Source organism: Macaca fascicularis, chromosome 6 (assembly GCF_037993035.2).
Source record: "Macaca fascicularis isolate 582-1 chromosome 6, T2T-MFA8v1.1".
NCBI classification, from domain to species: domain Eukaryota; kingdom Metazoa; phylum Chordata; class Mammalia; order Primates; family Cercopithecidae; genus Macaca; species Macaca fascicularis.
In genome coordinates, this window is record NC_088380.1 from 16,046,489 (window position 1) to 16,069,417 (window position 22,929).

The following is a 22,929-nucleotide window of genomic DNA, read 5'->3' on the forward strand; positions in this document are numbered from 1 at the left end:
ATTGCTATAAAGGAATACCAGCAGCTGTATAATTTATAAGGAAAATAGGTTTAATTGGCTCACAGTTTTGCAGGTTGTACAGGAAGTGTGGTGCCAGCATCTGCTTCTGGTGAGGCCTCAGGAAGCTTACAGTCACGGCTGAAAGAAGAAGAGGAGCCTGTGTGTCACATGGTCAGAAAGGATGCATGAAGGAGGGAAGGAAGAGATGCCACACACTTTTAAACAACCAAATCTTGGATGAACTCAGTGAGAATGCACTCGTTACCATGGGAAGGGCACCAAGCCATTCATGAGGGATCTGCCCCCATGACCCAACCACCTCCCACCAGACCCCACCTCCAACATTAGGGATTACATTTCAACATGAGATTTGGAGGGGACAAATATGCAAACTGTATCACATGGCAATTGAGGAGACTACCATAGAGAGAGGAAAGAGAGTGAAGAAAGCCTGGACTGATTCTTGAGGAATTCTGACATTTGAAGATAAGGACACGAAAACTAAGTTGGAAAGTGATGAAGCAGAAAGGCAGGAAGAAAATAAGGAATGTGGTGTCAACAGAGGCTGGCAGCAAAAAGAACAGAGACAGGGCTTAGGGGATCAAAGGGTAAGTTCAAGGGAGGCACATGTGTAGGCAAAGGGGACACATGGGAGGTTTGGCCTTTGAAGACAAGAGAGGGCCTCCCTTTGTTTTACAAGAAAGAAGAAAGAAGATTTGTCTAAGTCAGGGGTCAGCAAACCTGCAAAGGGCCAGAGAGTAAATATTTTGAGTTTCCAGGCCCATATGGTCTCTGCTACAGCACCACTGCTATGGCAGGAGGGCAGCCACAGAAAATAAGTCAACACATGCGTGTGGCTGGCTTCCAACGAGACTTTATTTATGGACACTGGAGTTGGAATTTCATAGAATTTTCATGTGTCATAAAATATTATTCATCTACTTTTTCCAGTTATTCAAAAATGTAAAAACCACTGTAAGCTGGTGGGCCGTATGAAAACACGCTGAAGGCCAGATCTGGCTGATGCGCCATCGTTTGCTGGGTCCCGGTCTAGATACTGGCAGGAACGTAGTAATATTTCTAAAACAATTGTGCACGGGGGCTGGGGGTGTGAAGGGCAACATGTTCCACTCACAGAACTCTGTCACTTCAGTGAGGTGTGAGTCACAGGCTTCAGCTGAGGTAGGAGTAGGCTTGAATTGCCACAGGCAGAGAATTCTTGAGAAGACAAGGAAGCTGTTTTATCGGAATAACACAGTGGCATGCAGAGCAGAGTGGAAATCCCACAGAAGCATGACGGTGTCAACCGATGGGAAGGAGTGAGGCTTCTGGAGGCTCTGACATGGAAGCTGAGTCTTCAAGGATGGTCCGAGATTGTGAATTCATTTAAAAGTGGGAAGCAGTATTAAAGTGTGAAGAGACCAAGAAGAAGTCATCATCTGCTACAACACGGCCGTTTACAAGTGACAATAATCACATTCAATAATTTCTGTTTTAAGCAAATTGCCTTTGAATGATACTAAAACAGAGATTGACTGTAGTGTAAAATGTCCAGACATCCCCCAACAGGCCAGTGGGCTGCCTCGCACACACATCTGGTCAGCATCTGGAGCACACAGAGGAGAAAATTCATCTTCTTTGCTCTGCATGTTAAACTCGGGGGCAGCCAGAAAAGTTCTTGTTCGTTTCAAATCAGGCAAATTTGCTCAATTTGGGAACAGGATATATATAAGGCCTTAAATGCAAGTCCCATTTCCAGTTTCTGTGGAGTCTAGTATAAGCTCCTGGAGGATAATCTCACCTTCAAACCAGCTCAGCCTTTGTTCCTTCTGGAATGGTACAAGAAGAGTCGATGTCTAAGAGAGCAGAGCTGAGATTTCAGAGTAGGGATTCACAATTCTGTGTTCTTAAATTTATATTTACATTTCAGAGTGTCTGGTAAATCAGCATTTTTTAAAGGCAACATGTCGACTCTAGTTATTAAAAGATTTGTTCAAGAACATTCACATTTTAGGCTTTAAGATCTCTTTTGGAAATATCCAGTTAAGTTCATTTTAAGTTGTAAAAGAAATACACACCTTTAGGGGGAGGTGGTTTTTAGGTAACATGCATGTTTTGCAATGCGAAAAGAACTTGAAACGTTTATGGAGAGATGAGTTTAGAATTGTCTTTGCCTTGCACCTCATATCAAAATAAATCCTAGGCTCCTCCCTTTACCTAGTGTTTTCCTTAGAGGAAGATCTATTATTGTTTCCTTCTTACGATAAACTGGTTTTCAGTCTCTTTTTAAAATTTTTATGTATTTATTTATTTTAAGATGGAGTTTCACTCTTCTTGCCCAGGCTGGAGTGCAATGGCACAATCTTGGCTCACTGCAATCTCCGCCTCCCAGGTTCAAGCAATTCTTGTGCTTCAGTCTCCTGAGTAGCTGGGATTACAGGCATGCACCGCCATGCCCGGGCTAATTTTATATTTTTAGTAGAGATGGGATTTCTCCATGTTGATCAGGCTGGTCTCTAACTCCCGACCTCAGGTGATCCACCTGCCTCGGCCTCCCAAAGAGCTGGGATTACAGGTGTGAGCCACCACGCCCGGCCTTTTGGTTTTCAGTCTTTACAAACAAAAACACAGATAGAGGTAATAATGATCTCAGGCTTTGTAGAATTCCCACTGTAAAATGTCTATAATAAATCAATTAAAACTATACACAGGGTGCAGATGCCAGGTGCCTCTGATTAGTAGACACCAACGGGTTGGAAGTATTATTAATAACTGGCAGGTCAGAATTGCTGGGATTGGAAGGAAGTAGTAACTGGTAACTAGTGTTAGTCTCTGAAGATGCACACATCACCACTCGAGACCCCTTTCACCGACTGTTCGAACAAAAGAGAGAACAGATCACCTTTCTTCAAACTTTGTTTTAGTTTAATTGAATATTATAACAAATTAAAATAAATACAGCAAACTAAAACAAAAACACTGGACTTTTCTATGAGTGCAGATGGTGAAGCTGAATGCAGAGAGCTTAGCTTCTTTTCCGAAGGAGTCCTCAGATGATGAGAGGCAGGGTCACATGGGATGAGAATGGGAATCTTTATCTTCTAAAGTGGTCTTAGACCTCTGGACAGATGGTGTCCCAGGAAACCGACTCGATCTGATTTTGACAAATATCTTTGTTTAAATCTTCTGAAACCTGGAACATTAAAATAGCTTTGTGCTCCTTTTAATTTCTGGCAAAGAGAAATTGGTTTGGCTAAAGAGCTCTTTTGGAGGGCATTGGCATGTTCATATGTATAGGATTTGCCTTTTAGCCCAAGCTAAATAAAAAGTCAGACAATTATGGCTTTGGAGTTCTCTTCCAAGAGGCAAATCAATATTTTTTTTAAAGGCAACATGTAGGCTCTAGTTATTAAAAGATTTGTTCAAGAACATTCATATTCCATAACCTCATGTCAGAAAAATTCAAGCAGTAAGACATCTAAAGAGTGGGTTTTTGCAGCTTTACCCTTTTCCTTGTTAGCACTTCATAAAAAGTGACAATCCAAATATCCTTTGGCTTTTTTGCATTGACTTCTAACTCTTACCTTCTAGTGGCTTCTCTCTTTCGATGAGCACTCATGTATACTTTTTTCTTCTCTGTATTCAAGAGTATTTGAAACCTACTTTCCTTGTGAGAGACATCATCACTCTACAGAAATAACTGAATGATTTTTCACAGATATAGTACATAAGACCAAATAGTCACAATATGTGTCTTGATATTCTGCACATCACACAAAAATACGGATGCTATAAATTTCCTTGATTTGGTAACCATAAGTCCAAGGAAACATTAAATTTTATTTTAAGGGCCAATAAGCAAAATAAGGTTTTGCTTTTATAAACTAAAAAGCATTGGGGGTAAAGAGATAGCTTAAAGCTATTTTAAAAACAGCATTTCTTTGCATTTAGAAGTGGGGATGGCTAGGATGTGAAGGCAGAGATGAGGCCAAAATAGCTTTAGAGATTTTTATCTAACATTTCTAAAACTTGGAGTGTATTCTGTTAGGGATAAAATAGACAATTTCTTCTAATTTGAAGATAGAATAATTTGTACGTACAATCGAGTATGCTATGGAATTTTTAGTCGTTTGGCCAAATGAGAAATACAATTAAACTTTCCCTTGAGGGGGGAGATTTTTATTTGGGAAAAGGGAAAGGGCAAAGAGAAGTCATACTCTTCTACTTACAGTAAACCAGTTATAAAATTAAAGAAGATTATTTTCTTGCTTGTGGGGAGAGTTGTAAGAGAATAATGCATTTCTAACTTTCTCTAAATACAGGGACACATCAATTTTTTGCCGTTTTCGTGCCAATTCAAAGCCAACTCCCATAGAGGCAACATTGCATAAGGAGATGAAATATTTTCTACTAAAAGAAAAACACTTTGAGTGTTTCCATATTTTGTTGTTGTAGAATGCTTTTCCTTTTAAAAATTCTGTTTTTCTCGGTTGTTTAGCCAAACTTCCAACCAGGCACATCTAGCATCAATGAAAGAAAATGTCTTTTTTAAAAAAACGGAAAGTTTTAGCCAAACCGAATATCCTGATTTTTGATAAGGAAGTCCCAGTAAGGATGGCTTCACGTTTTGTAGATAATTTCTCACTTTCATGTTTCTGTTGGAGGTCGAACGGGGTTGCTGCCTGCGTAGCACGGCAGGGGCTGTGAAGAAGCATGGCCTTAGCATTCTTTGGGAGATTCCCTGGTGTTGGGAATTCTTTAGGCAACAATATTACAATCCTGACTTTTGAACTACCCATCTGGCAGAGGATTTTCAACTCTTTTCTCACCCAGAGAAAGCTGAGATAGTGAAAGAAACTGCAGCAATGTCAAAAAGGATGAAAAGGATTGACAATAACGTTTTATTTTTAGAAAGCATTTATTTGAGCTTTACACTCCTGCAGGCATGTAAAGATAGCCTCTTTATCCTTTTTGTTTAAACTGAAGAACAAAAACAGTTCCTAATAACTACTACTGATATCTACTCTCAGAATACACTCATTAGAAAAAGCAGAAATCTTTTTAAAGCATCATGTTAAAGTTTGCTGTTTCGTCCAAATAAGAATGACACTATTTTAATATACTCACAAGTGGTTTAATCAGTTTAACATTTATAAATAAAATAAATAAACGTAAATGAATAAATAAGTAAGTTCGTTCCATGAGAGTATGTATTTAATCTGTTTTATTTACTGATGTAGCTTCGGGACTTGGAACAGTTATCTGGCACATGGTAAGCTTTCATTAAGTATTTTTGTATATAAAGAAACAAATGAATATTGAGATCCGTCTTGCATAAATGTACCCTAGAACTTAAAGTATAATAATAATAATAAAAAAAGAGGAGATTTGCAGGCTCCAAACTGTTTTATTTTTCAGATTACTAGTTTAGTCTTAATATATCCAGTGCATTTAATGTATTATTATTGTTGCATTTTATCCAATAAATGGCCTTCCTTCCTGCTCTTCCTTCTTCACCATTTTTCTGTTCTACTTTGATGTTATATGATGATTTTTCCCCAGGCCATGCCAATACTCACAGTGGACAGGAATCTGTGACTCGCAAAAACCAATTTCTGTGGTTTTCTTTTGTTTTTTCCTTTCTAGTCTCCAATCAAGTGATGGCTTTACCAAGGCATTTTTATATTTCTCAATTTGTCACCATTTTAATTTTAATCTGTTTTTCTACTTTTGTCGATTATTCTTAGCTTTGTTTTTCCATTTTCCTCCAATTTTCATTAGCTCAAATAAATATCACTAATATTCAATCTTGTTATCTTTGGTTCAGGGTATATGTGAGGATTTCTCCAAAGTAAAAACTACTTTCTTTCTTTTCTTCTTAAGTGGTAGTTTATTGTTTTGCATATGACCAATAGTTTAAGCTCTTTTTCATCTCTCTTTGTTCAAATTTGCAATTGTTGTTTACATTTGCAAATGTTGTTTCCAAGTGTTTGTGTTGCTCTTCACAACTCTGTTCTTATATGACATTTCCTTATATAAAAAAGCTTTATTGAGATACAATTTACATAAAATAAACCGACTGTATTTAAACTGTATAATTTGATGAATTTAAAAAAAACGACCAGAATAATAAACAGATTCATCGTCTTTAAAAGTTTTCTGGTGACCTCTGCAAACTTAGTTGGGGCCCTCTGAACACCTCCAACCTGGTCCCTAGGTAACCACTGATCTGCTTTCTGTCATTATAAATGTTTGCATTTACTATAATTTTATATTAATACAAATGAAATAATACAGTCTGTACTCTTTTGTTCTTTAGCTTTTTTCACCCAGCATAGTTCTTTTGAGGTTCATCTTTGTGTGTGTGTATGTGTATGTGTGTGTGTGTGTGTGTGTGGTGTGTATAATTCAGTCCTTTTTATTCCTGAATAGCATCCTATTGCAGAGATGAACCACAATTTGTTTATATACTTATCTATTAATGGACATTTGAGTTGTTTCCCGGTTTTGGCTATTATAAATAATGCTATTATGAACATTCATGTACAAGTCTTTGCCTGGATACATGCTTTTGTTTTTCTTGGTTAAGTACCAGGGAGTAGAATGACTGAGTCATATATATGTGTACACAAATATATATATATATATATACACACACACATATACACACACATATATGCATATACATATATATGTGTGTATAGATTTTTTTATGAAACTGCCAACTGTTTTCAAAAGTGCTTGTAAAATTTTACATTTTTATCAATTGTATTTGAAAGCCCCATGTCTTCCATTTTCTCACCAAAATTAGTGTCATTAGTATCTTTTTAACTTTAGTCACTTCAGTGGGTGTGTAGTGGTGTCTCACCGTGGTTTTAATCTGCATTTCCCAAACAACTGATGATGTTGAACATCTTTTCATGTGCTTATTTGGCATCCATATATTTTCTTTGGTGAAGTGTCTATTCAAACCTCCTACCCATTTTTTTAATTAGATCATTGGTTCTTATTGATTTTGAAAAGTTCTTTATACGTTCTGAAAATAAGTCTCTTATTGGATGAAAAGTTTGCAAATGAATTCTCCCTCTTGTTTCAGTTACTTAACAGTAGCTTTTAAAGAGCAGATTTTCTTCACTATAATGAAGTTCAATTTATCAGGCTTTTCTTTTATGCATTATGCTTTTGGTATTTTACAGAAAATCCTAAAGAATCCAGGAAGAAACTATTAGAATAAATAAATGAATTCAGCAAAATTGCAGGATACAAGATCAATACACAAAAAACAGTTATATTTCTAGAAACTAGCAATAAATAATCCAAAAATAAAATTAAGAAAACAATTCCATTTATAATAACATCCCAAATAATAAGATGACTAGTGATAAATTTAATGAAGGAGGTGCAAGACTTGTACACTGAAAAGTATAAAACATTACTAAAAGAAATTACTAAAGCCCTAAATAAATAGAAAGATATTTTATGTTTATGAGAGGGAAGACATAATATTGTTAAGATGACATTATTACCCAAAGTGATCTACAGATTCAATGCAATCCCTCTCAAAATTTTAATGAGCTTTTTTTTTTTTTTTTTTTTTTTTTTGAGAAATGGAGAAGCTGTTTCTCAAGTTCACATGAAATTGCAAAGGATCCCAAGTAAGCAAAATAACACTGACAAAAAACAAAGTTGGAGGAATCACACGTCTTGATTTCAAAACTTAGTACAAAGCTACAGTAATCAAAACAATGTGATATTGGCATAAGGATAGACATATAGATGGAATAAAATGTAGAATCTAGAAATAACTTCATACATCTATGGCTACTTGATTTTTCACAAGGGTGCCAAAATCATTCAATGGGAAAAACAATTTTTCCAACAAATGGTGCTGAAATAACTGGATATCAACGTACAGTAGAATGAAATTGGATCTCTACCTCATAAAATAAACAAAAATTGACTGACAAGTTGGTCAACAACCGAGAGTTAAAACTATTAAACTGTAAAAATATATAGGAGTAAATCTTTATGATCTTGGATTTAGCAAATTAATTTTTTAGATGTGATGTCAAAAGCATGAGCAACAACAACCACAAAATAGACAAATTGGACTTCATGAAAATTAGAAACTTTAGTGAGTCAAAGGATATTGTGAGCTTTGTTTTATAATGCATTTAAGTTAAATGGAAATAGTTTGATCATTTAGAATCTTGTTTATAAGACTTGTTAGAATCAAATCAGTAAGGCAAATTTTTTCACTGTTGAGACAAACCCCTTTGGAGTACTCTACCCATTGCCCCATGAATCAAGAGGTTTCCTTGCCACTGGGAAGAGTTACTATTCTTGTCCCTGTATATGTTGAGCTCTTGTTCCTATTCTGATCCTTTCATGCAGTTCTTTCTGTGACATGCACTGGTCAATGCTGAATACTCAAGGAGATCCTTTGCAAATTTTTGAGTTCTCTCTCACTGTGCAACCTTTTCACTTTGGGTACTCTTATATTTGGTCTCCCTAGACTCTCAGATTTGTCTTCTCACCAAGGAAGTCTGCTAGGATCTGCTTTGGTTACACCTGCTTACTCTGTGGACTAGAAATTTGCCTAAAGTTTTTGTTTTTAACAGTTTTATTGAAACATAATTCATTTACCATACAATTTACCCATGTAATATTTATATTTCAATAGCTTTTAGTATATTCACAGAGTTGTGCAATCATCCCCACACTTAATTTTAGACCATTTTCATCACCTTAAAAAGATTACTCAGTGTTTTGTTTCAAATGAATGAGGAACTTTACATATATTGTGAGTCTTTTAAGCCAGACTTTTCTCCCCTATAATACAGCATCATTTTTATCATATTTCAAGTGAATATTTATGTGTAGATCTGTTTGTGAGTTCTTTGTCCTATTCCATCAATTTATTCTTGTGCCAGTAGCACACTGTTTTAATTACTATAGCTGGACTATAGGTCCTAATAGCAGCTTTAAGTAGTTAAGAAGTTTTCCACATTTATCCTACTAGATTGCCTTAACTATTCTTGGCCCTTTGTATTATTTCCACATAAATTTTAGTCAACTTATCAATTTATATAATATTTCTTATTTAGATCTTTAACATTGTATTGAATTTATAGACATTTGGATGTTTAGATAATTGACAATTTTTACAATACTGATTTCTAATCCATTTAGCTTAGAAACTGTGGCAGTTTTCAGTGTACAGAACTTATATGGTTTTAGGCTTATTCTTTGGTATCTGATTTTTTATGTTATTGTAAACTGTTTCTTTTTGTATTTTTTTCATATTCAGCTTATCTTCAATGACTTGGAAAGACTTGCATATTGATTTTAACAGTTTAGCTAGAGATCATTTTAGATTCTCTAGATATACAACAATGTTATTTGTAAATGAATTTAATGCTTATGCCCTTCATTTCTTTTCCTTGCTTTATTGCACAGGCAGAGATCCCTTGTAAAACATTGAAGTGGTCATGTTGGGTATTTGTTTTTTAATTCCTAAATTCATGATCATTAAATTTAACATTTTCTGTGAAACATTCAAATAAATGCTGTTTATTTTTCATTTTCCTCAATTCCTTGCTTGCTAAGAGTTTTTGCCACAAATTATTATTGAATTTTATAAGATATTTTTCTGCATCTATTAAGATTATTATGTCTTTATCTTTTTAAAAGTTAATGTGGTAAATGGAATTAATTAATTTTTGAGTAGTAAATCTCTCTTGCATTCCTACAACCACCATGAAGTCCTTACATACTATCCTTAGTATACAATTCTAAATTTGATTTGTTAGTATGTCATTGGGCATTTTAGCATCCATTGTAATGAGAAAGACTAGTCTGTAATTTTCATGTCTTATAGGAACTTTGTTAGGATTTAGAAGCAAGATTGCAATGGTCTTATAAACAATTATGGGATCCACACCAAGATGGCTGAATAGGAAGAGCTCCAGCCTCCAGCTCCCGGTGTGAGCGACACAGAAGATGGGTGATTTCTGCATTGCCAACTGAGGTACTGGGTTCATCTCACTGGGATGTGTCAGAAAGTGGGTGCAGGACAGTGGGTGCAGCCCAATGAGTGAGAGCCAAAGCAGGGCGAGGCATCCCCTCACCCAGAAAGCGCAAGGGGGAAGGGAATTCCCTTTCCTAGCCAAGGGAAACAATGACACACAACACCTGAAAAATCACATCACTCCCACCCTAATACTGTGCTTTACCAAGGATCTTAGCAAACAGCACACCAGGAGATTATATCCTGCACTTGGCTTGGAGGGTCCCACGCCTATGGAACCTCCCTCATTGCTAGCACAGCAGTATGAGATCTAACTGCAAGCTGGCAGTGAGGCTGGGGGGGCCATTGCTGAGGCTTAAGTAGGTAAACAAAGCCACCGGGAAGCTCAAACTGGGTGGAGCCCACCACAGCTCAAGGAGGCCTGCCTGCCTCTGTAGACTCCACCTCTGGGGACAGGGCATAGCCAAACAAAAGGCGCAGAAACCTCTGCAGATATAAATGTCCCTGTCTGACAGCTTTGAAGAGAGTAGTGGTTTTCCCAGCACAGAGTTTGAGATCTGAGAATGGACAGACTGTCTGCTCAAGTGGGTCCCTGACCCCGAGTAACCTAACTGGGAGACATCCCCCACTTGGGGCAGACTGACACCTCACACCTCACATGGCCGGGTACACCTCTGAGATAAAGCTTCCAGAGGAACGACCAGACAGCAACATTGGCTGTTCAGCAATATTCACTCTTCTGCAGCCTCCGCTGCTGATACCTAGGCAAACAGGGTCTGGAGTGGACCTTGAACAATCAATCTGGTCTGTGTCTCTCAGACCACAGTGCAATCAAACTAGAACTCAGGATTAAGAAACTCACTCAAAACTGCTCAACTACATGGAAACTGAACAACCTGCTACTGAATGACTACTGGGTATATAACAAAATGAAGGCAGAAATAAAGATGCTCTTTGAAAGCAATGAGAACAAAGACACAACATACCAGAATCCCTGGGACACATTTAAAGCAGTGTGTCGAGGGAAATTTATAGCACTAAATACCCACAAGAGAAAGCAGGAAAGATCTAAAATTGACACCTTAACATCGCAATTAAAAGAACTAGAGAAGCAAGAGAAAACACATTCAAAAGCTAGCAGAAGGCAAGAAATAACTAAGATCAGAGAAGAACTGAGGGAGATAGAGACACAAAAAACCCTTCAAAAAATCAATGAATCCAGGAGCTGGTTTTTTTGAAAAGATCAACAAAATTGATAGTCCGCTAGCAAGACTAATAAGGAAGAAAAGACAGAAGAATCAAATAGACACAATAAAAAATGATAAAGGGGATATCACCACCGACCCCACAGAAATACAAACTACCATTAGAGAATATTATAAATACCTCTATGCAAATATACTAGAAAACCTAGAAGAAATGGATAAATTCCCAAGACTAAACCAGGAAGAAGTTGAATCCCTGAATAGATCAATAACAGGTTCTGAAATTGAGGCAATAATTAATAGTCTACCAACTAAAAATGTCCAGGACCAGACGAATTCACAGCCGAATTCTACCAGAGGTACAATGAGGAGGTGGTACCATTCCTTCTGAAATTATTCCAATCAATAGAAAAAGAGGAAATCCTCCCTAATTCATTTTATGAGGCCAACATCATCCTGATACCAAAACCTGGCAGAGACACAACAAAAAAAGAGAATTTTAGACCAATATCCCCGATGAACATCGATGCAAAAATCCTCAATAAAATACTGGCAAACCGAATCCAGCAGCACATCAAAAAGCTTATCCACCATGATCAAGTGGGCTTCATCCCTGGGATGCAAGGCTGGTTCAACATATGCAAATTAATAAATATAATCCAGCATATAAACAGAACCAAAGACAAAAACCACATGATTATCTCAATAGATGCAAAATTGACTTTGACAAAATGGCTTTGACAAAATTCAACAGCCCTTCAAGATAAAAATTCTCAATAAATTCGGTATTGATAGAACATATCTCAAAATAATAAGAGCTATTTATGACAAAGCCACAGCCAATATCATACTGAATAGGCAAAAACTCGAAGCATTCCCCTTGAAAACTGGCACAAGACAGGGATGCCCTCTTTCACCACACCTATTCAACATAGTGTTGGAATTCTGGCCAGGGAAATCAGGCAAGAGAAAGAAATAAAGGGTATTCAATTAGGAAAAGAGCAAGTCAAATTGTCCCTGTTTGCGGATGACATGATTGTATATTTAGAAAACCCCATCATCTCAGCCCCAAATCTCCTTAAGCTGATAAGCAACTTCAGCAAAGTCTCAGGATACAAAATCAATGTGCAAAAGTCACTAGCATTCTTATACACCAATAAAAGACAAATAGAGCGCCAAATAATGAATGAACTCCCATTCACAGTTGCTTCAAAGAGAATAAAATACCTAGAAATCCAACTTACAAAGGATGTGAAGGACCTCTTCAAGGAGAACTACTAACCACTGCTCAATGAAATAAAAGAGGACACAAACAAATGGAAGAACATTCCATGCTCATGGATAAGAAGAATCGATATCATGGAAATGGCCATACTGCCCAAGGTAATTTATAGATTCAATGTCATCCCCATTAAGCTACCAAAGACTTTCTTCACAGAATTGCAAAAAAACTACTTTAAAGTTCATATGGAACCAAAAAAGAGCCCACATTGCCAAGACAGTCCTAAGCCAAAAGAACAAAGCTGGAGGCATCACGCTACCTGACTTCAAACTATACTACAAGGCTACAGTAACCAAAACAGCATGGTACTGGTACCAAAACAGAGATATAGACCAATGGAACAGAACAGAGCCCTCAGAAATAATACCACACATCTAAAACCATCTGATCTTTGACGAACCTGACAAAAATTAACAAATGGGGAAAGGATTCCCTATTTAATAAATGGTGCTGGGAAAACTGGCTAGCCATAAGTAGAAAGCTGAAACTGGGTCCCTTCCTTACACCTTATACAAAAATTAATTCAAGGTGGATCAGAGACTTAAATGTTAGACCTAAAACCTTAAAAACCCTAGAAGAAAACCTGGGCAATACCATTCAGGACATAGGCATGGGCAAGGACTTCACGTCTAAAACACCAAAAGCAATGGCAACAAAAGCCAAATTGACAAATGGGATCTAATTAGGTTCTGCACAGCAAAAGAAACTATCATCAGAGTGAACAGGCAACCTACAGAATGGGAGAAAACTTTTGCAATCTACTCTTCTGGCAAAGGGCTAGTATCCAGAACCTACAAAGAACTCAAACAAATTTACAAGAAAATAACAAACAACTCCATCAAAAAGTGGGCAAAGGATATGAACAGACACTTCTCAAAAGAAGACATTTATGCAGCCAACAGATACATGAAAAAATGCTCATCATCACTAGCCATCAGACAAATGAAAATCAAAACCACAATGAGATGCCATCTCACACCAGTTAGAATGGTGATCATTAAAAAGTCAGGAAACAACAGGTACTGGAGAGGATTTGGAGAAACAGGAATACTTTTACACCGTTGATGGGACTGTAAACTAGTTCAACCATTGTGGAAGACAGTGTGGCGATTCCTCAAGGATCTAGAACTAGAAATACCATTTGACCCAGCCATCCCATTACTGGGTATATACCCAAAGGATTATAAATCATGCTGCTATAAAGACACATGCACACGTATGTTTATTGCGGCAGTATTCACAATAGCAAAGACTTGGAACCAACCCAAATGTCCATCAATGACAGATTGGATTAAGAAAATGTGGCACATATACACCATGGAATACTATGCAGCCATAAAAAGGGATGAGTTCATGTCCTTTGTAGGGACATGGATGCAACTGGAAACCATCATTCTCAGCAAACTATCACAAGAACAGAAAACAAAACACTGCATGTTCTCACTCATAGGTGGGAATTGAACAATGAGAACACTTGGACACAGGAAGGGGAACATCACACACCGGGGCCTGTTGCGGGGTGTGGGAACTGGGGAGGGATAGCATTAGGAGATATACCTAATATAAATGACGAGTTAATGGGTGCAGCACACCAACATGGCACATGTATACCTATGTAACAAATCTGCACGTTGTGCCCATGTACCCTAGAACTTAAAGTATAATAATAATAAAAAAATTATGAAGTGCTTCCTCTTTTTCTATTCCCTGAGGAATGTTATGTAATTTTGTTATTATTTATTTTTTAAAAGTTTGGTGAAATCATCAGAGAAGCAATCTAAATCTCAGTTTTGTTTGTATGTGTGGATGGTCAGAGGGTAGGTTTAATAATGGATTCAATAACAATTTAATTGTCCATTTTAAACTAACTAAGACAGTATAATTGGATCTTTTGTAACACAATGGATACATGCTTGAGGTGATGGATAAACCCATTCTCCATGATGTGATTATCACACATTTTGTGTCTGTATGAAAATATCACAGGTACTTCATAAATATATATATCTACTATGTACCCACAAAAATTAAAAGTAAAACATTTCTTAAAATGGATTCAATTTTCTTAATGGATATTAAACTTTTAGGATTTTCTCTTTATTCTGTCAGTTTGATAAGTTGTGCTTTTAGATAAATTTGTTTTCTATTTTATTCAAACTGTCAGATGTAAAGTTGTTTACACTACTCTTTAATGTTACTTTTAATATCCATTGGATCTATATTGATTTCATATGTTTTTCTTGGTAATTTGTGTATTCTTTTCTTTTGTCTTTTTTCTTGATTAGTTTGCTAGGATTTATCAATGTTATTAATTTTATTTTAAGAATAAATTTAATTGGGGGCTTTGTTGGTTTTTCTCTAACGTAAGCTATTTTTTCTATTTTATTGATAGCTGAAATAATTATTATTTCCATTCCCCTTTTTTTAGCTTCAATGCTTTGTTTGCTTGTTTGTTTTTAGATTCTTGAAATGGAGGCTTAGATTATTTACTTTTAGTCTTGCTTCATTTTTAACACATAAATATTTTAAAGCCATGAATTTCTAAGTATTGTTTTGGTTGTATTCTTTTTTGAAATATTGCACTTTTATTAAGTTCAAAATATTATTTTCTTCATGTTTCTTCCTTGATCCATAGATTATTTTGAAGCATGTTGTTTAATTTTTTTGCCTTTTGTAAGTTTTTTTTTTTTTTTTTTTTGAAATGGAGTTTCACTCTTGTCATCCAGGCTGGAGTGCAATGCCGCAATCTCAGCTCAGTGCAACCTCCATCTCCTGGGTTCAAGCGATTTTCCTGCCTCAGACTCCTAAGTAGCTGGGATGACAGGCACCCGCCACCACGCCCAGCTAATTTTTGGTATTTTTAGTAGAGATGGGGTTTCACCATGTTGGCCAGGCTGGTCTAACTCCTGACCTCAGGTGATCCACCCGCCTTGGCCTCCCAAAGTGCTGGGATTACGGGTGTGAGCCACCACGCCTGGCCAACCTTTCAGTTTTTGTTGTTTCCAGCTTAATTCCACCAATCAGAACATGCTCTGAATGGCTTCAATTCTTTCAAATGTGTTGAGGCTTTCTTTATAGCTTGGTATGCAGAAACTGCTAAGGGAGTAAAAATTCACACTGGAGTCGGAGAAAGCATTTGAAATTCATAAGTGGCTGAGATATGAAAAGAATTTCTACAAATGAATAAAGAAAAGGCAACATCTTAGAAAACCTTTGTTGTCAAATTTGATATGTGTAAATGATTCTTCCTTCCTGACTATATTTCTTCACTCTTTATAAAAAATTTCTGAATCTTCTCCCACACTGACCTTTTCCTGGCCCATATTCCTGTATCAAATGGAAGAAACTCCAAGGACTTCACCTTGGTTACACTATTGTATAATTTGCTCTATTTACTTTCACAGCTTTAATTTTTACCAATATTAATAATTTCTAAATCTGTAATTCCAATCCCATTTTTCTCTTGCGTTTCAGGAATGTATTTCCAATCTGAAGTACCTCAAACTCAACACTCACAAACCGAAGTTCATTATCTTTTCTCTCCATATGTGAGCCTCCTAGTGAGTTTTCTATGTTTAGTTAATAAAGATAAATTCATCCTTATGTTAATTTACGGCATAATTGCATAAGTTTTCCTTTTTAATAGCATGTATCACAACTTAAATTTTTTCATTACTTTCCTAATTATTGATCATTTGTCTCTTTGACTACTCTGCAAGCTTGGTGAAGTCATAAATCATGCCTGTTTGTGACGATCATTTATGTGTCCTCAGCATCAACTGCAGCCTCAGTTACATAGTGGGTCTTCAATAAATAGCTGTTGAATAAATGTGTGTGTAATATATGCTCTTCTCTATTCGAACTAAAGACATGTCTATAGGTCCATTACCTAGAGCAGTGGTCCCCAACGATTTTGGCACCAGGGACTGGTTTCATGGAAGAAAGTATTTCCATGGATGGGACAGGGCTGGGGGTGGATGCTTTCGGGATGATTCAAGTGCATTACATTTATTATTCACTTTATTTCTATTATTATTGTATTGTAATTTATAATGAAATAATTATACAACTCACCATAATGTAGAATCAGTGGAAGCCCTGAGCTTGTTTTCCTGCAACCAGACAGTCCCAGCTGGGGGGGATGGAGACAGTGACAGATCATCAAGCATTAGATTCTCAAAAGGAGTGTGCAACCTAGATCCCTCGCATGTGCAGTTCACCATACAGGTCACACTTCTGTGAGAATCTAAAGCCCTCACTGACCTAACAGGAGGCAGAGCTCAGATGGCAATGCTTGCTCCAGTCACCGCCTGCTGCCAGTCACCTCCTGCTGTGTGACTGCCAATCACCTCCTGCTGTGCGACCTGGTTCCTAACAGGCCACAGACCGGTATCAGTCCATGGCCTGGGTGTTGGTGGCTCCTGATCTAGACTGTAAATTTCAGACCTATTACATATACTGCCTTCAGAGAATTCAACCCAATAAGTTTTCTAGATTCAACTCTTTTTTTTTTTTTTTTGAGACGGAGTCTCACTCTGTCATCCAGGCTGGAGTGCAGCAGTGGGATCTCAGCCCACTGCAACCTCTGCTTCCTGGGTTCAAGCAATTCTCATTTCTCAGCCTCCCAAGTAGCTGGGACTACAGGCAGCATATTTTTTTGTATTTTTAGTAGAGACGGGGTTTCACCATGTTGGCCAGGCTGGTCTTGAACTCCTCACCTCAGGTGATCTGCCTGCCTTGGCCTCCCAAAGTGCTGGGATTACAGGTGTGAGCCACCATGCCCGGCCAAGATTCAACTCTTTTTCACCCTTTCTATACACATGCCTTTTACTTGTGCAGTTTTCCAAATGGACTTATCCTTTGCTTTTCTTTTATTGCTTCAATTTTCTGGAATACTTTTCCATCCTGTCTTTCTAGCAAACATCTGCTTTGTCTTTAAACCAGACTTCAGTGTTACCACATATTCTAAACTTCTATGACCTTACCTTGAATAATTAATCATTTCTTATTGTTTTATTCTATACAGCTGGCCACAATAAACTATATTGGTTTCATTTATCTGTAAGTACATAAGAAATCACTCTAAAAATTGAGTGGTTAAAACAACAATTTTGTGATTTCTCCTGGTCCTTTGGGCTTATAGAACTCAGCAGCATGGTTCTTCTTTCCTCTCTCTCTGCTGTTGGCAGGAACTGCAGTAATCTGGGAGCTTGACTGCTTGGGTTTCCCAGATGGCTCACTCAGAAGGCTGCAGGTGGTGCTTGCTTTCACCTGGAAGCTCACATGAGGATGTCAGGTCATCCTTCATGAAATTTGGGCTTCTCAGAATGTAGACACTGGAATTCAACAGGAGGTGTTCGAATGGCAGAAGATAAATATCTGAATCTCTACTAAGACATCTGAACATCAAATGGCAGATGATAAACATCTGAACATCTCCTAAGATCCTGCCTTGGAAATTACATGCTTCACCTTCACACATTCTGTTGGTCAATATGAGTTTCAGGGCTATCTCAGATGTACTATCTCAGAGAGAACTACACCAACACATAAATACCAGGAAATGTAATTCATTAGGGATGATCATTATACATTATATGTGCTTGTTCTCTCTTGTTAAATTATGAGATATTTGATAACATTCGTTGTGTCTTTATTTATATAGCAGCAAACACATGCCTGGAATAATTATTGTTTGATAAAATACTTGTGGAATTGAATGGTCTTACCCTTCCTTCTTTCCCTTCTCATCACCAGTTGTGGATGTTCTGAGAGTTGCCTTTGGCCCTAGTTTTTCTCTCTTTCTTTTTTCTTTTTTTTTCTTTTTCTTTTTTTTTTTTTTTTTGAGACAGAGTCTCGCTCTGTCACCCACGTTGGAGTGCAGTGGCCGGATCTCAGCTCACTGCAAGCTCCGCCTCCCGGGTTCACGCCATTCTCCTGCCTCAGCCTCCCGAGTAGCTGCGACTACAGGCGCCCGCCACCTCGCCCGGCTAGTTTTTTGTATTTTTTTTAGTAGAGACGGGGTTTCACCGCGTTAGCCAGGATGGTCTCGATCTCCTGACTTCGTGATCCGCCCGTCTCGGCCTCCCAAAGTGCTGGGATTACAGGCTTGAGCCACCACGCCTGGCCTGGTTTTTCTCTCTTCTTCCCAGTCTCAGCTGTTTATTATTCCCATCTCTGTCACACGACTGTGCACGTCTTCCTCCACTTCACAGCAAGGTTTCCGCCATGTGGGATTGCTGGCACCAACAAAGTTCCAGCCTTTTGAAAGCAAAACTATGGAATCACTTCTACTTTTTTTTGCTCTCTTTCATTTCTATTTCTTCCTAAGCTTCGTTATGTTGTCCTTTGAGATGTCATGAACCTGTTCTCATTTCTATTCTCCAAGCCCAGGCAATCATCCCGGAACACCTAGAAGAGCAGTCCTGGATTATTCTCACTATTCCTCTCTCTAATGAAAACGAAACTAAACACTCTACTTAATTGGTTCCTTGGCAACACTAGCACCATCAAAATTTCTCTTCCGCTAGCCCCCCTCAGATCAGAAAATGCCAATAGCAATTGGTTGCCTACCAGTAACTCTTTAGTCCCTTAGGGTAATGGCCAATGTTCTACAGACTCTGCCTCCTCTCCACCTGGCCAGTCTCATCCTCTACCTTACTAGAAACCCCAGACCGGCCCAACTCTTCCCTAATTCCCAAACTCTACATATTATTACATAGAGTTTTTATTATGGGCCCATTATTATGGCCTTAAACCTAGGCTTTCCTCAAGGATTTAGATCCATTGTTGTCTTGGAATGCTTGGAAATTATCTTCAAACACCAGAATATTTAGGTTATTTTAGGAGAAAGATGAGGGTTTGTAATTAAAAGATTCAGGGAAATATTTGATTAAAGAAAAATCATTTTAATAATTGTTGGAATTCTCAGAGATTTTGGCATGTTTATTTTGGTATGTTTGATATTGTATCTCTTCACAAAATTTAGTGTGCACCATTCTCCAAATTTTCTTGAATGTGGAAACCCTTTTAGGAACACAACGAATTACTTGTAATCCATAAAACATGCCTGGGAAGCTAGCTCCTCCAATGTATACTTATTACAACTCTTCCTTAATATTTGTGGCATTGTATTTATATCACAGATGACCTTGGGTACTTATTTATAATCTCTTTTTGTTTCTCTTTTATCACCTAGCACAGTACTGTTATACAGAAGGTATAAAATAAGTATTTGTTGAATGAATAAATAAACTTTCCATTTCATAAATGAAGAAAGTACGGAAATTTGAGACTAACGTTTCCTGACTTTTACTTCAATAATCTACTGAAGCATTTGATGGCTAACTGCGTACCCAAAATTAAAGTTTTTGATGTTGAAACCAAATTTTGTGATCTCTCTGGGATTTGGGTGGCATTTATCTCAAAATACCATAAAAGGACCAGTTCCCATAGCAGTCAGACGAAAATTAGTTAGACAATGCTTTCATTTTCACTGGAAATGTGGGCAATTTCCACCAGGATAATCTCATTATATCTTCTAATGTACCTGACATTGCAGAACATGACAGAAATTTAAAACTATGAGCTGATATATTGCAAAGAGACAGAAATAAAGAAGGAGGTGACTTTTTTGACTACTTAAAAAGAATCTATTTCACCTTTCCAATTGGGTTGTAACTATCATGATTCAAAACATGAAAATAAACATGGAATTAGTACCATTATGTGTAGGCCCTTCTCTTAGTCAAGTAGTATTTATTCAATCAATAAACAACTATTTATTCAGAAATTATTCTCTCTCCAGCTCTGTGGTAAGTGATGTGAAAAAGACCAGGCACCATCAAGTGTACAATCATAATAATGATAGTTGCTAATGAAGAAAAGTAGTGTCTCTAAGCATGCATATAACAGCAAGACCCTAACTTAGTTTTTGGGGTCATAGAATGCTTCCCTAAAAAAGGATCATTTATAACGAAACATAAAGGATAAATTAAGACGCTACCAGAGAAAAATGGTGGGAAACTAGGAGAAGCGTTCTAGAGAGTAGGAATACATGTGAAGGCCCTGATGTGAGAGGACCTTGGAGAGTTCAAGAAACTATCACAAAACAGCAGAAGAATATCAAACCAAAAACAAGGTAGCAAGTGCGAGAGTCTGGGTCAATAAATAATATCAATAGCTAATGTCACCGGTTCCTCTTTTTTACCCTCATCACTTTCTTAGAGTAAAAGAATTTACATTTTTCTTTTAAACTACTTTAGGGAGGGCTTTATTGAAAAGCACTGCTGGTAAATAGAGTAAATGGTTCTGAAGCTTAGTTCTGACTCTTTAGAAAACTTGGAGCTACAAAACAAAGGTTCAGAACTAGTGAGGTTACAAATGTGTCCTGGGAATTTGAGCATGATTGTCGAGTTAACTGGGATGCATGGCTCAGTGCCAACATCAGTGAGTCCTGTCAGCCTATGCCGGATTTCCCCCATAATTGGAATAGCATTCATTTTCTTCCTTCAATTATTTTCAGTGTTGCTGAAATAGTATATGCCCCTCAGTAGTGTATGGCAAGGGCTGGGAGGTAGAGGATATGGGGAAATGTTGGTTAAAGGGTACAAACTCTTAGTTATAAGATGAGTACCTTCTTGAGATCTAATGCACAGCATGGTGACTAAAGTTATTAAAGATACTAAGGTATTGCTTACTTGCAATTTGCTGGAAGAGTAGATCTTAAGGGTCCTCATCACACACACATACCCGATAGTGACTATGAATGGTGAGGAATGTGCTAACTAATTTAATTGCAGTAATCATTGCACAATGTTTACATATATAAAATCATCACTTAATACACTTTGAATCAATACAATTTTTATTTGTCAAGTAAATATTCCAATTTTTTTAAAAAGAGATTTTTTAAACTGGAAGCTTCAGGTATTCTAAGAACAAACCAATGTATGCTTTAAATGCATATGTAAGCAAAACAATTTACTTAGCATCACTCCAAAGGTTAACATTAATTACTTCTAATGAGTGGGATATGGATAGTATTTTTTTTTATTTGGCACAATGCATGTTCCAAATTTCCTTCAATAATTATGGATTAGATCAGTAATAAGGAAGCACAATCATCTCTTAAGAATTGCTTTAAAAAAGACAGTGTGTTAAAGGGCACTTTTCCTAGTGACTTAGTCAGGTGACCAACTGTCTTTAAGGGTACTCTCTCAGAGGAACCTCTCTATAATCAAAGAGATAGCTTTGCAGTCAGCTTCCCTGCTATAGTGGACTGAATGGTCTTTTAATCTCACCATACTCAACAGCTTCTAGATCTCAGTAAGTAACCACAATACAATGTGGTAAGTTCCATGGCATGGGCAAAGTTCTAGGAGAACACTGGGGATAATATACTGTTGGCCAACGTCTACATGGATTCAATTGTTTCAGGAAATATTAGGTACTAATGTTTACTAGAGAATATATAGACATAGATATGATATAGATAGCTATAGGATTGCTTCAAGTTTAACTAATCCATACTTTTTTAATGTTTCTGTTTCGTATTTAGAAAAATACTTTGTTTTCTCATGTAGTGTTAAGGTTCAAATATTTTCACACTAGCACTGCTGAAAGTCTTCAGGGACAAATACGATCATCAGGTGAAAGGTTTGATCATAGCTATCTTGATAAAAATTGAGAAATAAGAATAATATAAGAATTTATATGTTTGCAAAATGCCAGACATATATATTTTGTTAAAGAGCCCTCAAGAAGTCAGACAGATTGTCACCAACAATCTAGGCCATACACAGTGCAACCTACCCACACAGATATTGCAGAAACATGAGAACCTGCACTCTCACTCCCAGCTTTCAACCCCACTCCAGATTATTTTGATCTGGTAAGTCAGCATACAAAACTGCCATTTTGGCCGGGCATGGTGGCTCATGCCTATAATCCCACCACTTTGGGAGGCTGAGGCGGGCGGATCACCTGAGGTCAGGAGTTTGAGATCAGCCTGGCCAACATGGTGAAACCTCACCTCTAGTGAAAAAAAAAATACAAAAATCAGCCGGTCATGGTGGCAGGCACTTGTAATCCTAGCTACTTGGGAGGCTGAGGCAGAAGAATCACTTGAACCCAGGAGGCAGAGGTTGCAGTGAGCCGATATCATGCCACTGCACTCTAGCCTGGGCAACAAAGAGTGAAACTTCATCTAAAAAAAAAACCCTGCCATTTCACAAATGTCCAGCATCATTGGGGATATAATCAGAATTATATTTATGCTTCATAATATTTACAGTTTTCAATAAGACATTACAAGATTTGTTTTAAGCTATAATTTTGATGATGAATAACTAAATTTTCATCACAGCATAGCGTCCTTATGAAAGCCAAGATTAGAATTGCAGTATCACTTT

At 37.2% G+C, this 22,929-nt stretch overlaps 1 long non-coding RNA gene across 2 annotated transcripts in view; it reads right to left on the reverse strand.

Annotated features, from left to right (window-relative positions):
* LOC123573927 (uncharacterized) overlaps nucleotides 1-22,929 on the reverse strand; it is a 232,434-nt gene that overhangs the window by 191,020 nt on the left and 18,485 nt on the right. For both annotated transcript variants that reach the window (XR_012414509.1, XR_006698652.3), the window contains exon 3: nucleotides 64-138. This is a non-coding gene — a long non-coding RNA (uncharacterized lncRNA). The remainder of the gene's footprint in view (nucleotides 1-63; nucleotides 139-22,929) is intronic.